General features: G+C 47.1%; 1 protein-coding gene across 5 annotated transcripts in view; it reads right to left on the bottom strand.

Annotated features, from left to right (window-relative positions):
- Positions 1 to 12,429, bottom strand: part of pals2b (protein associated with LIN7 2, MAGUK p55 family member b) — a 32,746-nt gene that overhangs the window by 20,097 nt on the left and 220 nt on the right. For 4 of the 5 annotated variants that reach the window (XM_083645606.1, XM_083645602.1, XM_083645603.1 and 1 more), the window contains exon 2: positions 3,042 to 3,109. The gene's annotated coding sequence lies outside the window, so the exon portion shown is untranslated. Of the gene's footprint in view, positions 1 to 3,041; positions 3,110 to 3,381; positions 3,466 to 12,429 lie in introns of those variants that run through there. The other variant, XM_083645604.1, reaches the window with a different exon arrangement.

Below are 12,429 nucleotides of genomic sequence, written 5' to 3'. Positions count from 1 at the left end.
ACACACACACACACACACACACACACACACACACAACCACCCCGCTGAACACACACACACACACACACACACATAATCCCACAAGCCGCTCCTGCTGTTGAGGGCTGGCTTGAGTACCCCTCCTCTTGTCTCCTGTCCACACCCCGCCCAAAGTGGTGCAGCCCCTCTTGTCTAGACACACACACACACACACACACACACACACGCACACACACACACACACACGTCGGCTGTGTCATTATGTAAGTAATCTTACATAAGTGTTGCTGAGGGGGCCTGACCCTAGATTCCCAGTCTTTCCCCCTTCTTGCCCCCTGCCTTCAAACCAACTCCTTAACCACGCTTCACCATCTCTCTCTCTCTGTCTCTCTCTCTGTCTGTGTCTGTGTCTCTCTCTCTGTCTGTGTCTCTCTGTCTGTGTCTGTGTCTCTCTCTCTCTGTCTTTCTCTGTCTGTGTCTGTCTGTCTGTGTCTCTCTCTCTCTGCGTCTGGACAGTCTAGTTGTTGGCACCCTGCCACAGTAATGTGCAGACTCCCTCAGCAGTCGTCCGCCTCCCCCAGCAGCGTGTGTCAGCCTGATAGAAGCTCTCTCTCTCTCTCTCTCTCTCTCTCTCTCTCTCTCTCTCTCTCTCTCTCTCTCTCTCATTCCCTCTTTGAATTAACGAGCCCTTTCTGCCTGCTTTTCTCCAACTCAATGGAGCTGGATGCATATTTTGGGGGGTGCAGCAGCACAAGCATAAGAAGGACACCACCCGTGCACCTACTGTACATATGTTTGGGCACCTCGGCACTGGCTGCACTACCTTCTAGACATTCTGCCCTGCTTTATGCAAACATGACGGCAGATTATTATTACTCTACAAAGTACGCATAGATTAACACATTAATCAAAGCAAGGCAGTGTTTGAACGAAAGGTTAATGAGTGATCTGTGAGTCATATTTTCTGTGATTAAAAGTCATTGTCTGACCCCATTGAACCCTTTCATACCTTCAACCCATCAGTTTCCCCACAACAGCGACAAACATTAGAAACATGACACAACTGCCGAAGCACAGCAGAGATTTCGTGCCCCCCCGATCTGTTGCCATACCAAGGCTATCGAGATGTACAAGCAAACAGCCATATACAGACCAAGATAAGAGACTCCTCCCCTTTTGTGTCCTCTGTGGAGCCCATCCCACAGTGATGCAGCTGACCTGTAAGAGGAGATGATCTGGAGGCTTTAATCCGCCCCGCCAGTCAGCCCCTCCCCCAACTCGGACGTGGGATTTTAATCCGGCCACGAAAGCACAGGATTACAGAATCTCTCTCTCTCTCTCTCTCTCTCTCTCTCTCTCTCTCTCACCATGTCCACTGTTAAACATCTCAACATGGCTACAGTAGATCCACTATTAAACATCTCAACATGGCTACAGTAGATCCACTGTTAAACATCTCAACATGGCTACAGTAGATCCACTGTTAAACATCTCAACATGGCTACAGTAGATCCACTGTTAAACATCTCAACATGGCTACAGTAGATCCACTATTAAACATCTCAACATGGCTACAGTAGATCCACTATTAAACATCTCAACACGGCGACAGTAGATCCACTGTTAAACATCTCAACATGGCTACAGTAGATCCACTGTTAAACATCTCAACATGGCTACAGTAGATCCACTGTTAAACATCTCAACATGGCTACAGTAGATCCACTGTTAAACATCTCAACATGGCTACAGTAGATCCACTGTTAAACATCTCAACATGGCTACAGTAGATCCACTGTTAAACATCTCAACATGGCTACAGTAGATTCACTGTTAAACATCTCGACATGGCTACAGTAGATCCACTGTTAAACATCTCAACATGGCTACAGTAGATCCACTGTTAAACATCTCAACATGGCTACAGTAGATCCACTGTTAAACATCTCAACATGGCTACAGTAGATCCACTGTTAAACATCTCAACATGGCTACAGTAGATCCACTGTTAAACATCTCAACATGGCGACAGTAGATCCACTGTTAAACATCTCAACATGGCTACAGTAGATCCACTGTTAAACATCTCGACATGGCTACAGTAGATCCACTGTTAAACATCTCAACATGGCTACAGTAGATCCACTGTTAAACATCTCGACATGGCGACAGCATGATACATGGCCTGGTTGGACAATGGTTTGCTGATGTACAGCAGGGCAACATGGTGGCCTGGCTGGTGCAGAAGTTCTCAACTGTGATCCATTTAAAGCAAGCGATGCCCCGTCACAGGCTGCATTATGCAGAGTGGTGAAGAGTTCAACCAAAGAATGGTTTTCCCTTTTCAGGTCGTTTCATTTCATTTCATTCATCACCGTCTTGAGAAACATCCACCCTGCTTGAATCCCGGCCAGCTCCAGGAGTGCTGTAGCTGACCTGCGGCGATCAATATTGTATTATATCATTGTTATATTATCAGTGGAGAATAAGATAAATGAGCCTCATAAGAAATGCCAGTCCACGGTCTGTTGATCAGACATGAGGCTATCCGACTGTTTGCCAGTGAAAAGGAGAAGGTGTCCCGCAGAGTTGGACTGCGGCAGAACATCTGTGAGAGGAGAAAACAGCACTCTGTCCACAACAAAGCACCACAGGAGGTCACCACAGATTGGAGGAAAAGAGCTGATCACCAAACTGTTTCTTAGCTATAATGAGTCTGCGTTGAGTTAAATAATAGCATCGGGTGATCTTCTTTCTCGTTGTTGTATTACATGTATTAATAAACAAGCAAATGGTAAACATGTTGTCGTGACTAATAACAAAGGGATAGAGGCATATGAAGCGTTCCATTTGTATTGGGAACAACTAGGAATATCCCAGTTGAGTGACGTCACACCCGAGTTGACCGCGTTCCAGTAAAACAGTCGGGAAACTGTGCAGGGTTAGTTCTAGCCAGGCTAGCCATTGTTAGCAATAGCAGTTGGGAGACACAAATAATACAGAAGGGCTAACTTTAACTACTGTTGAAGTACGGAGCTACCATCTTGGGGGGGGGGGGTTACCTGTGACGGTCGGTTGTGGCCCAACCCTCAGTGATCCTACTGGCTGCTCATCAGTCAACCTTGGAGACCTAAAGAAAGAGAGAGAGAGAGAGAGAGAGAGAGAGAGAGAGAGAGGTACATTTGTACAGTAAGCAGTAAGGCGCTGCTGCTCATTGAGGAACATTTAGACATCCATTCCTGCACACTAGTTTTCAATCCCCACTTGTGACCAACTTGCGCGCGCACGCACGCACGCACGCACGCACGCACGCACGCACGCACGCACGCACGCACGCACGCACACACACACACACACACACACACACACACACACACACACACACACACAATGGATTGTTACAATGGAATGGTGTATGTTATCCGTGTCTCTCGTAAGAGAGGAATGAGCGATGGTTAGAGCCACCCAGGATCATTCACTGTCCTCAGCTGTTCAAGGATGCTTTGCTCGCATCATCAACTGGCGCCACGCCATCACCACGGTCAATGATCACTATTCTCTGAAACGAATGACACAGCACTATGCATTCATTCACAACAAGGCTCACACGCAGACACTCCATTTGTACCATGTATATAGACACAAACAAACACACGCACGCACGCACGCACGCACGCACGCACGCACACACACACACACACACACACACACACACACACACACACACACACACACACACACACACACACACACACACACACACACACACACACACGTAAATGGCTTGGTGTTTTTGGATTACCCCCTTCTTCTCAATAAGCCCAGATAGCAGCACCCCCCCCCCCCCCCCACACACACACACACACACACACTCCATCTGTCCCTGTGGTACTGACAGCAAATTGTTTAAAACATAATCTGTCTATTAAAACCGCAGAGGTCTGGCAGTAACCCCGCCCATGCTCCTCTGAATAGACTATTATAAAATGGACCATTAGGAAATGCAAGCCAGCAAAATAAATAAATAAAATAGTGTGATTACAAAGTAGAAGTGTACTCGGAGAGCGCAGACCTGTCTGCCGATATGCAAATGTTGTGAGTCGGATCAGAACCCTAACCCTTATCCAGCGTAGCGCTTTCCTTCACCCCATGTTACTTAGCATTCATCCTCTTGACTCTACAGCTAGCAGCTACAGTAGGCCTAACTAGGGATGAAATGATAACCGGTATTAATGATAACCGTGATCAAATTCCTTATGATAACCGTGATAAAATGCCTTACGATAACCGTACTAGGGATGTTCATTTTGAAAATTTTCCAAAATCGATAATTGGTGAAAATTAACGATCAATTGTCGATTATCGATCATATTAATACTTAGATTTTTTTTTTTTTTTTTTTACAAAATGAATGCCTATGGCAGAAAATACGAAAGACAACATGTTCTCCTCAATGAACTCTTTATTTCAATGTGTCTCCTCTCCAACACTGCTGTCCCCGGCGCATGCCGGTGTGAATTTCCCATGTTTAAAACAGTTTTGTTGGCACAAAGGCCCGTGCCCAGCCAGAAAACTAGAGACTATATGAAGCTCCACCTCACGTTAGTCGGCTGTGCAATGGAGTGGGGCAAGGAGGAACGAATTCCACCCAAACCTAGTCCAAAAAAAAAAAAAAAAAAAAAAATTGTTTTTTTTTTGTTTTGTTTTTTATAATTAAAAAATCGATCCAAATGCCACAGGATCGATTCCAATCCTTAACGATCAATTATCGTTTTTTGATAATTGATGAACATCCCTAAACCGTACGCTTTGAAAAACATGGTATATACTGTCCATCATCAACCAAAGTTGGCAACCGTCTCCCAGATGCAGACGCGCAGCCTTGGAGAAATGATTTCAGTGAGTGTATTATTTTGAACATTTTCAACACATTTTAACAATACTGTGATAATACTGATAACCATGATCATTTTCGTCAGTATAACCATTATATGAAATTTTCATATCGTTTCATCTCTAGGCCTAACTGGTCCATTATTGCATGTAGGAGAGAGAGAGAGAGGGGAAGAAAGAGGGTGAGTGAGTGAGGGAGAGAGAGAGAGAGAGAGAGAGAGAGAGAGAGAGAGGCTTGAGAGGTTGATTCATTACGCTGTGCAGATTACAGTCAGGCTCATTGGAAGTGAAAGATATCCATTGGAAGAATGTTAATGGCGCCAAAGCCACTCTGGCAATTCCTCATCAAATCATCTGCACCGCGGAGCAGCAAGCAGGAGCCGGGTCAGCACCGCGGAGCAGCAGCCGGGCCGGGCTCCTGCTAGAGAGATGGAGAAACGGACTATCAAAAGATGAAAGGGGTCACAATGTGGTGCAGCGGAGATTTAGAGCAAACTCCCCGTGGATAGTAAAGGCAGCACACAGGAGAGATAAAGCACACATTAACAGGCATGGGAGAGTAGAGCCAGACAGAGTCTGAATCCCTAAAGAATAGGTAGAGCGGGGGAAAAGACTCATGTTTTCAAAAAGGGGGGAGGGGGAGAGGCAGGGCTGCGCCACTGATTTCCAGATTCGATACGATTCCGATACACAAGGTCCCGATTCGATATAGATGTTTCAGTTACAATACCAATTCTGCTTGGATATGCAGAGATTCTGAAAGAACTAAATGCTGTAAATTGTACAAGGAACCATCTAACCTGGTGTATTTACTGTATTATTACAAAATATGAATGTTGACAGATGATTATGAGATCTCGTTGCGCTAAGAACCAAAACCACGCGAGTCCAACGGGGTTAAAGCTTCAAGCATCCACAGGAAAAGGCAATATATTAAACGATTGATAATATCGGGATTTATGAATCGATATCAGTGCCTTCAAATGAATATCGAGTCGATATCGATGTTTTTTTTACTCAACCCTAGTGAGAGGAGGACGAGGAGGACAGATGAAGGAGTCTTGGGAGGAGAAAGATTGGAGTGACTGCCTCTCTCTCTGAATACAAAAGCCTTCATTGACACTGTCGCTACAAACAGCAAGGTGACTGTAATTCCTCTGCTAATAGAAAATATCGCCATGTCTTTGTGTCTCAATGGCTGGGAATGATTTATGTGAATTGGCTCTAAATAGAATAGATATGAAAGGATAGACACACACACACACACACACACACACACACAGACAGACACACACACACACACACACACACTCGCACACACACGCACACACACACTCACTCACTCACACACACACACACACACACACAGACACACACACACACACACACACACACACGCAAAAGCTGGGTCATCTCAAGGACCGAGAAGTGGGTTACAGCATGTGGTGAAATGCTTCAGCCAGCAGCAGGTCAGTCTGTCTCAGTGAGATTGCAACACGTCACTGAGCATGTGCAGAACTCTGGGCTCCTGTTGCACCTCTTTTCCACCTCGCGGGACAGAGGGAGAATAAGCGAGCAACCTATAAAGAAGGAAGAGACATCACTCACGTCACAGAGAGGGCCAGTTCTATTGGAGTGAATGGGATGGACAGCCACTATAAACCATCATGTCTGTGTTGTTTCACCTTTGAATGCTTCCAAAAAACACACATGACATGATGTTGACTGATGCTCCATTCAGTCATGTAGCATGATGTAGCTTAGCTAATCTAGCTCTCTTTTGGACTAAACAGGGGCTTCACTTGAGCTATATGCAGCTGCTGGACAGAGCCATGATCTGTTTGGAGAGCGATAATAAGGAAAACAAACTGGTGCAATCTGGTTGAAGCATTTTTCAATGAAAGGTGAAAGGTCACAGATATAGGATGGTTTATAGTGGGACTTACTGGACCGTGCCTCAAATAGAACATTGGCCCTAAAGTCTGACCCCAATGCAAAATTCAAACACTGTCGTGAGTGATGTCCTATCCTTTGTTTTTAGGGTTCTTGAGAAGAACTAGGAAGTGGCCACCAGCAATCCAGGCTGCCATTGGCTGATCCACCAAAGGGGACGAGCCAACCAACGCCCTGCCACTGCCCCCAGGTTGCCAAGCAGTCAGATGACGGACAGCGCATGAAAGAGGGATTACGGAGGATCAGGTCTGTTTTCGTACAAAACGCAGCAAGAGATCATTACTGCCTCACACATGTGTGCGTGTGCATGTGCGTGTGTGTGTGTGTGTGTGTGCGCGTGTGCATGTGCATGTGTGTGTGTGGGTGTGAGAGAGAGTGTGTCGTGTGTGTGTGTCGTGTGGATGCCATGAAAAGCACAGGCAGGGATCACAAGCCGCACGGCTGTAATTCCTCCACTTGACTTTGTCACGCGAGCAGAACATCTCACTCTACCTCTGTCTCAATGCCTTTGGCGAATTTGCTGCAAGTATATAGTCTTTGTTAGAGTACACTGTGCATGGAGTCATGGGACACACACACACACACACACGCACACACACACACACACACACACACACACACACACACACACACACACACACATTCAACTTCAATTCACGGATACATAGGCTGACAAACAAATAAGTGAGGGTGACCCTATAATATAAGCCAGTTCACCTGATAAAGAGAGAGAGAATTATTATTCTCTCTCTCTCTCTTTATCAATTCAATTATAAACAATGTATAAACAACATATAATATATAAACATACAATGTAAACAATAAACAAGTGAAGGTGACCCTATTCTCTCTCTGTCTCTCTCTCTCTCCCTCTCTCTCTCTCTCTCTCTCTCTCTCTCCCTCTCTCTCTCTCTCTCCCTCTCTCCCTCTCTCTCTCCCCACCCCCCAGTGTAGCACAGTGCCAGAGGCGCAGGGCACTCAGAGCAGCCGTCACTCTGGGTTTCTCTCCCTGACTTGAGAATCACAAAGGAGGCCATGTAACTCCATCCAGCCCAGATGTTCTCCCGCTGGGCCGGGCCGGGCCGGGCCGGGCCGGGCTCTGACTCCTGGGGTAGGAAAGAGCAATTAGGGAACGCTGCTGACTCCATGTGTGTGTGTGTGTGTGATTGGCTGTGAAGATGAATAGCCCACACCCCGCAGCGTCCAGCCACTCACCCATCACCCCCTGCCTCCAGACAAACCTTATGTAGGTCACTCAGCATGGCCCCTCAATAAGAGGATTACACTGCTACCACCAATACAGCCATCTTAGCCCGTTATTATCAGCATAGTATATCAACAATAATCATCATAATTCATATTCTTTTCCACTATCGTTATCACTCCATCGTCACTGCAGCTTTTGATCTTTTTCTCCCATTTACTCCTCAATTGTACTTGGCCAATTGCGACCTGCTGTCCCGGCCGTTGCTCCACCCACTCTGCCGATCTGGGGAGAGCAGTAGACTAGCAACATGCTTCCTCCAATGCATGTGAGTTTCACCGTCAGGACGTATCGCCCCATTCCCCCCAGTTCCCCTCCCCGCCAAACAGAGGAGGTGCCAGTGCGGCGACCAGGACTCATATACCCATCGGCTTCCCACCCGCAGAAACGGCCAATTGTGTCCGTAGGAACCGTCTGACCAAGCCGGAGGTACCGCTACAGGGAAGTGAAGTGTGCTTTCACACTCTACACTACCCAGATGCCCTCCATCATCACTGCAGCTGTCTACAGAAAGTTGATGAAATCAGCAGACTCCAAGCTGCCGTCTCACCTTCTATTGTGACACTTTCCCTCACAGTAAACGGTGAGACAGCAGTGTTTACCAACTTTCTGCTGATTCATGCTCAACCCAGCAAATATATACTGCATGTGGGTACTTATCCTATACTCTTCACCTGCTGGTTATTATTACCTTCAACACAAGCACGGCCGCCGTTGCGTCGGCGCACTCTGCTGCCTCGACCAGTCCCCCCCGCTTGGGTGATGCTACAACCGATGCACATTTCTGGGATGTCTGCAGTTTTGCTTTGGAAGACGTTAATTACATCCGCAGCTCGTCAAAGCCCTCTGAGTCTGTGCTTAACGAGAGGCCATCTTAATGAGCGGCGCCCCCATGACATCATTCATAGCCTCACATGACCATGTCTGCCTCTCCTCAGTCTCTTCCCTCCCATGTGCCTGTGTTAGTCCTCAGTCTCTTCCCTCCCATGTGCCTGTGTTAGTCCTCAGTCTCTTCCCTCCCATGTGCCTGTGTTAGTCCTCAGTCTCTTCCCTCCCATGTGCCTGTGTTAGTCCTCAGTCTCTTCCCTCCCTCCCGTGTGCCTGTGTCAGTCTCTTCCCTCCCATGTGCCTGTGTTAGTCCTCAGTCTCTTCCCTCCCTCCCATGTGCCTGTGTTAGTCCTCAGTCTCTTCCCTCCTATGTGCCTGTGTTAGTCCTCAGTCTCTTCCCTCCCATGTGCCTGTGTTAGTCCTCAGTCTCTTCCCTCCCATGTGCCTGTGTTAGTCCTCAGTCTCTTCCCTCCCTCCCATGTGCCTGTGTTAGTCCTCAGTCTCTTCCCTCCTATGTGCCTGTGTTAGTCCTCAGTCTCTTCCCTCCCATGTGCCTGTGTTAGTCCTCAGTCTCTTCCCTCCCATGTGCCTGTGTTAGTCCTCAGTCTCTTCCCTCCCGTGTGCCTGTGTTAGTCCTCAGTCTCTTCCCTCCCGTGTGCCTGTGTTAGTCCTCAGTCTCTTCCCTCCCATGTGCCTGTGTTAGTCCTCAGTCTCTTCCCTCCCGTGTGCCTGTGTTAGTCTCTTCCCTCCCGTGTGCCTGTGTTAGTATTAGTATTGAGAGGGGAGGGAGAGGGAGAAATGAAGCATGTAAGTGATAATCTATTGCTTCGTGGGTGAGTGAGTGGAGGCATAGGTTATTTGCAATTAAGAGAAGAGAGAGAGACAGTGAGAGAAAGAGAGCGAGAGAGTGAGTGTGAGAGAGAGAGAGAGAGAGAGAGAGAGAGAGAGAGAGAGTGGGAGAGAGAGCACGAGTGTGTTGTGGGAGCCGGAGGGTGGGGGTGATGCAACCGCACTTATGACTGCAAATGAGACATGACTGGGCAAATTGTCTTTGTCCAATTCTTCTCATATAACCATTGACATATATAACATACCTACCTACATACATACATACATACATATACATACATACATACATTCATACATACATACATACATACATACATACATACATAAATACATACATACATACATACATACATACATACATACATAATCATACATACATACATACATACATACATACATACATACATACATACATACATACATACATACATACATACATACATACAACATCATACAAATAGAGTTATGCCTTATGCCCAACTTCCTACCAAGACTGTGTAACCCATGGTCTGGAGCTGCTGTGTTGAAAATGAATGTTACTTTTGATATGGTACATTCCTAGAATACTTCTTGCCTGAACTTTTATAACTACATGAACTTGATATGATCTTGGTGCAGATTAGTTTTTGTCAGAAAATGTGTCCTGTGCTGTAGGGGGCCTCGGTCACCTCTCCCATCTTTTCTAATGTATTCTCTGTGGAGGTTTAGAACAGATCCAGCTCCTCTTCCTTGTGTCAGCCAATGAGGAGAGCAGAAGGTGCTTTCAATGCAAGGTCGAAGCCGCATTATGGAGTGCTGATAACATAATGTATTGTTTATCTGCAGGGGTGTGCCCCTTTAAGTGGTAGATGGAATTCGATGAATCAGCACCGGAATGCAGCAAAAACTGACAAAATAATATTGCTCTTGGCAACTATGCTCAGTTTGCTGAGACAAAGTTCAGTTCAGTTCAACACAATTGTTCTTCTCTGTGTGGGTCGATCAATTAGTCCTGTGTTTTTCTGGCCGTGACTTAGCTCATAATAACTGCTCTGGGGTCAGCTTTGGATCAAATCTACCAGCGGTGTAGAGTGTCGCCAGGGAGCCAGAGTTGATTACAGGTGTGGAGATAACTGCGGTGATGCATCTGTTGCTCGTCCTCCCTGGGAGGTTTGAGTCACTCCAGGTACCTGACTGTGTGTGTGTGTGTGTGTGTGTGTGTGTGTGTGTTTCTCTCTCTCTCTCTCTGTCTCTCTCTCTCTCTCTTTCCTTCCTCCTTTTCCCATTCTGTCCCTCCCATATATAGCTGCGTATTAATAATGGAAAAGCAGATAGATGCATCTGAGGCTTGGTCTTTGCATGACTCACTGACATCTCTCATATGTTCCAGCGTGGGTTGCAGTCATGCACATGCTAAACTTGAAATTCATGTTCCTCCTGTCCTGCTGATCGTGCACATGAACACTTGTGAGGACACGTTCACTTTGTATCAAACTATTCCACCTACAGTGAAGGTCATTTCGGAGCCCTGCCTCTTTCCTAAACCAATACTCTGGTCCGGGAATTGCCGATTTACTCTAATGCACTAAACTTCTCCTTCCCTTCCCCAACCAATGTTCTTCTTCCAATTAGCTGTTAACAAATCAAATTAAGCCCTATTAGCCAATGAAAAGGAAGAGAGAAGGACTCATAAACTCCAGTTGAGCTGCAACAGGATCCACATGGCCTTCTCGGGTGGCAGCCTGGCAGGATCCTGGGTAAATGGCCTGGCCTGGCCCCTCCCTAAGGATCCCCAAGGATGTTGCATACTGTATGCATGGGCTTCCCCGATCACGTGCACACGAGGCTAAACCAGCTTATAGCCCTCGGCCAAGTGACCCGTGGAAGTGCACTACGATTCATTGAAAGCCGTGATAAACGTTTTGTGTTTGGATTAAGCACTAATAGGCTATAAATTGGCTTTGAGATTGTGCCCATTATTATTTGATGGTGCACTCAGTCATACATCTCAGTGGAGGACCGAAGAAAATCAATAGCGCCGTGTGGCTGCGCCTCCAGGTCGTTCAGTCTGTGCCAATTAAGCCACGGGTTCCCCTCTCCTCTTTCATTCAGCATCGGCTCGATATAAACAATGTCTGGTTGTTGTGAAAGCGTTGCCAGAAGACAAAACGTCTTCCCTGGCGCAGCCTATACGTGGCTGCGTTGTGGTGCGCTCCCCGTGTCCCCAGCACCCCACTGTGACTGCTGGTAGGTTGCAGTCTATCGTTTTGGGACGGGGGCGCGTCCCAACCCCCCCACCCCCCAACAGCACTCATCCTGTCTGCACTAAACTCTTTTCTCTCCCCGTGGATTCAAATGTCACGGACGCGGTTGACGCACGGTGAGATGATCGGTGCGCCAGACAGGTCCGTGCGCCTGATCCATGCGCCACATCCGTGCCAAATGGTCGGTGTCCAGACTGTAAATTCACGCTGATCCCACCACACGTGCGGCCATTTTTGTTACCCATCCGAGCCATTGTGGCGTGTGCGCACACTTACAACCTACAACCCGGGTCACTGTATCCTTCCTCATGACATGCAGGAAAAAGGAAAGGGACGCCTCCGATTTCACAATAGGCGCTCAACGCACACAGGCGAGCCATTCCGGACAGGCTCCTGCTCAGAGCGGGCTCTGAGGGGACG

This window comes from Poromitra crassiceps (genome assembly GCF_964638095.1).
Source record: "Poromitra crassiceps genome assembly, chromosome: 11".
Lineage (NCBI taxonomy): Eukaryota > Metazoa > Chordata > Actinopteri > Beryciformes > Melamphaidae > Poromitra > Poromitra crassiceps.
The sequence above is the reverse complement of the archived record's forward strand: the minus strand, read 5'-3'. Positions and strand labels throughout refer to the sequence as shown.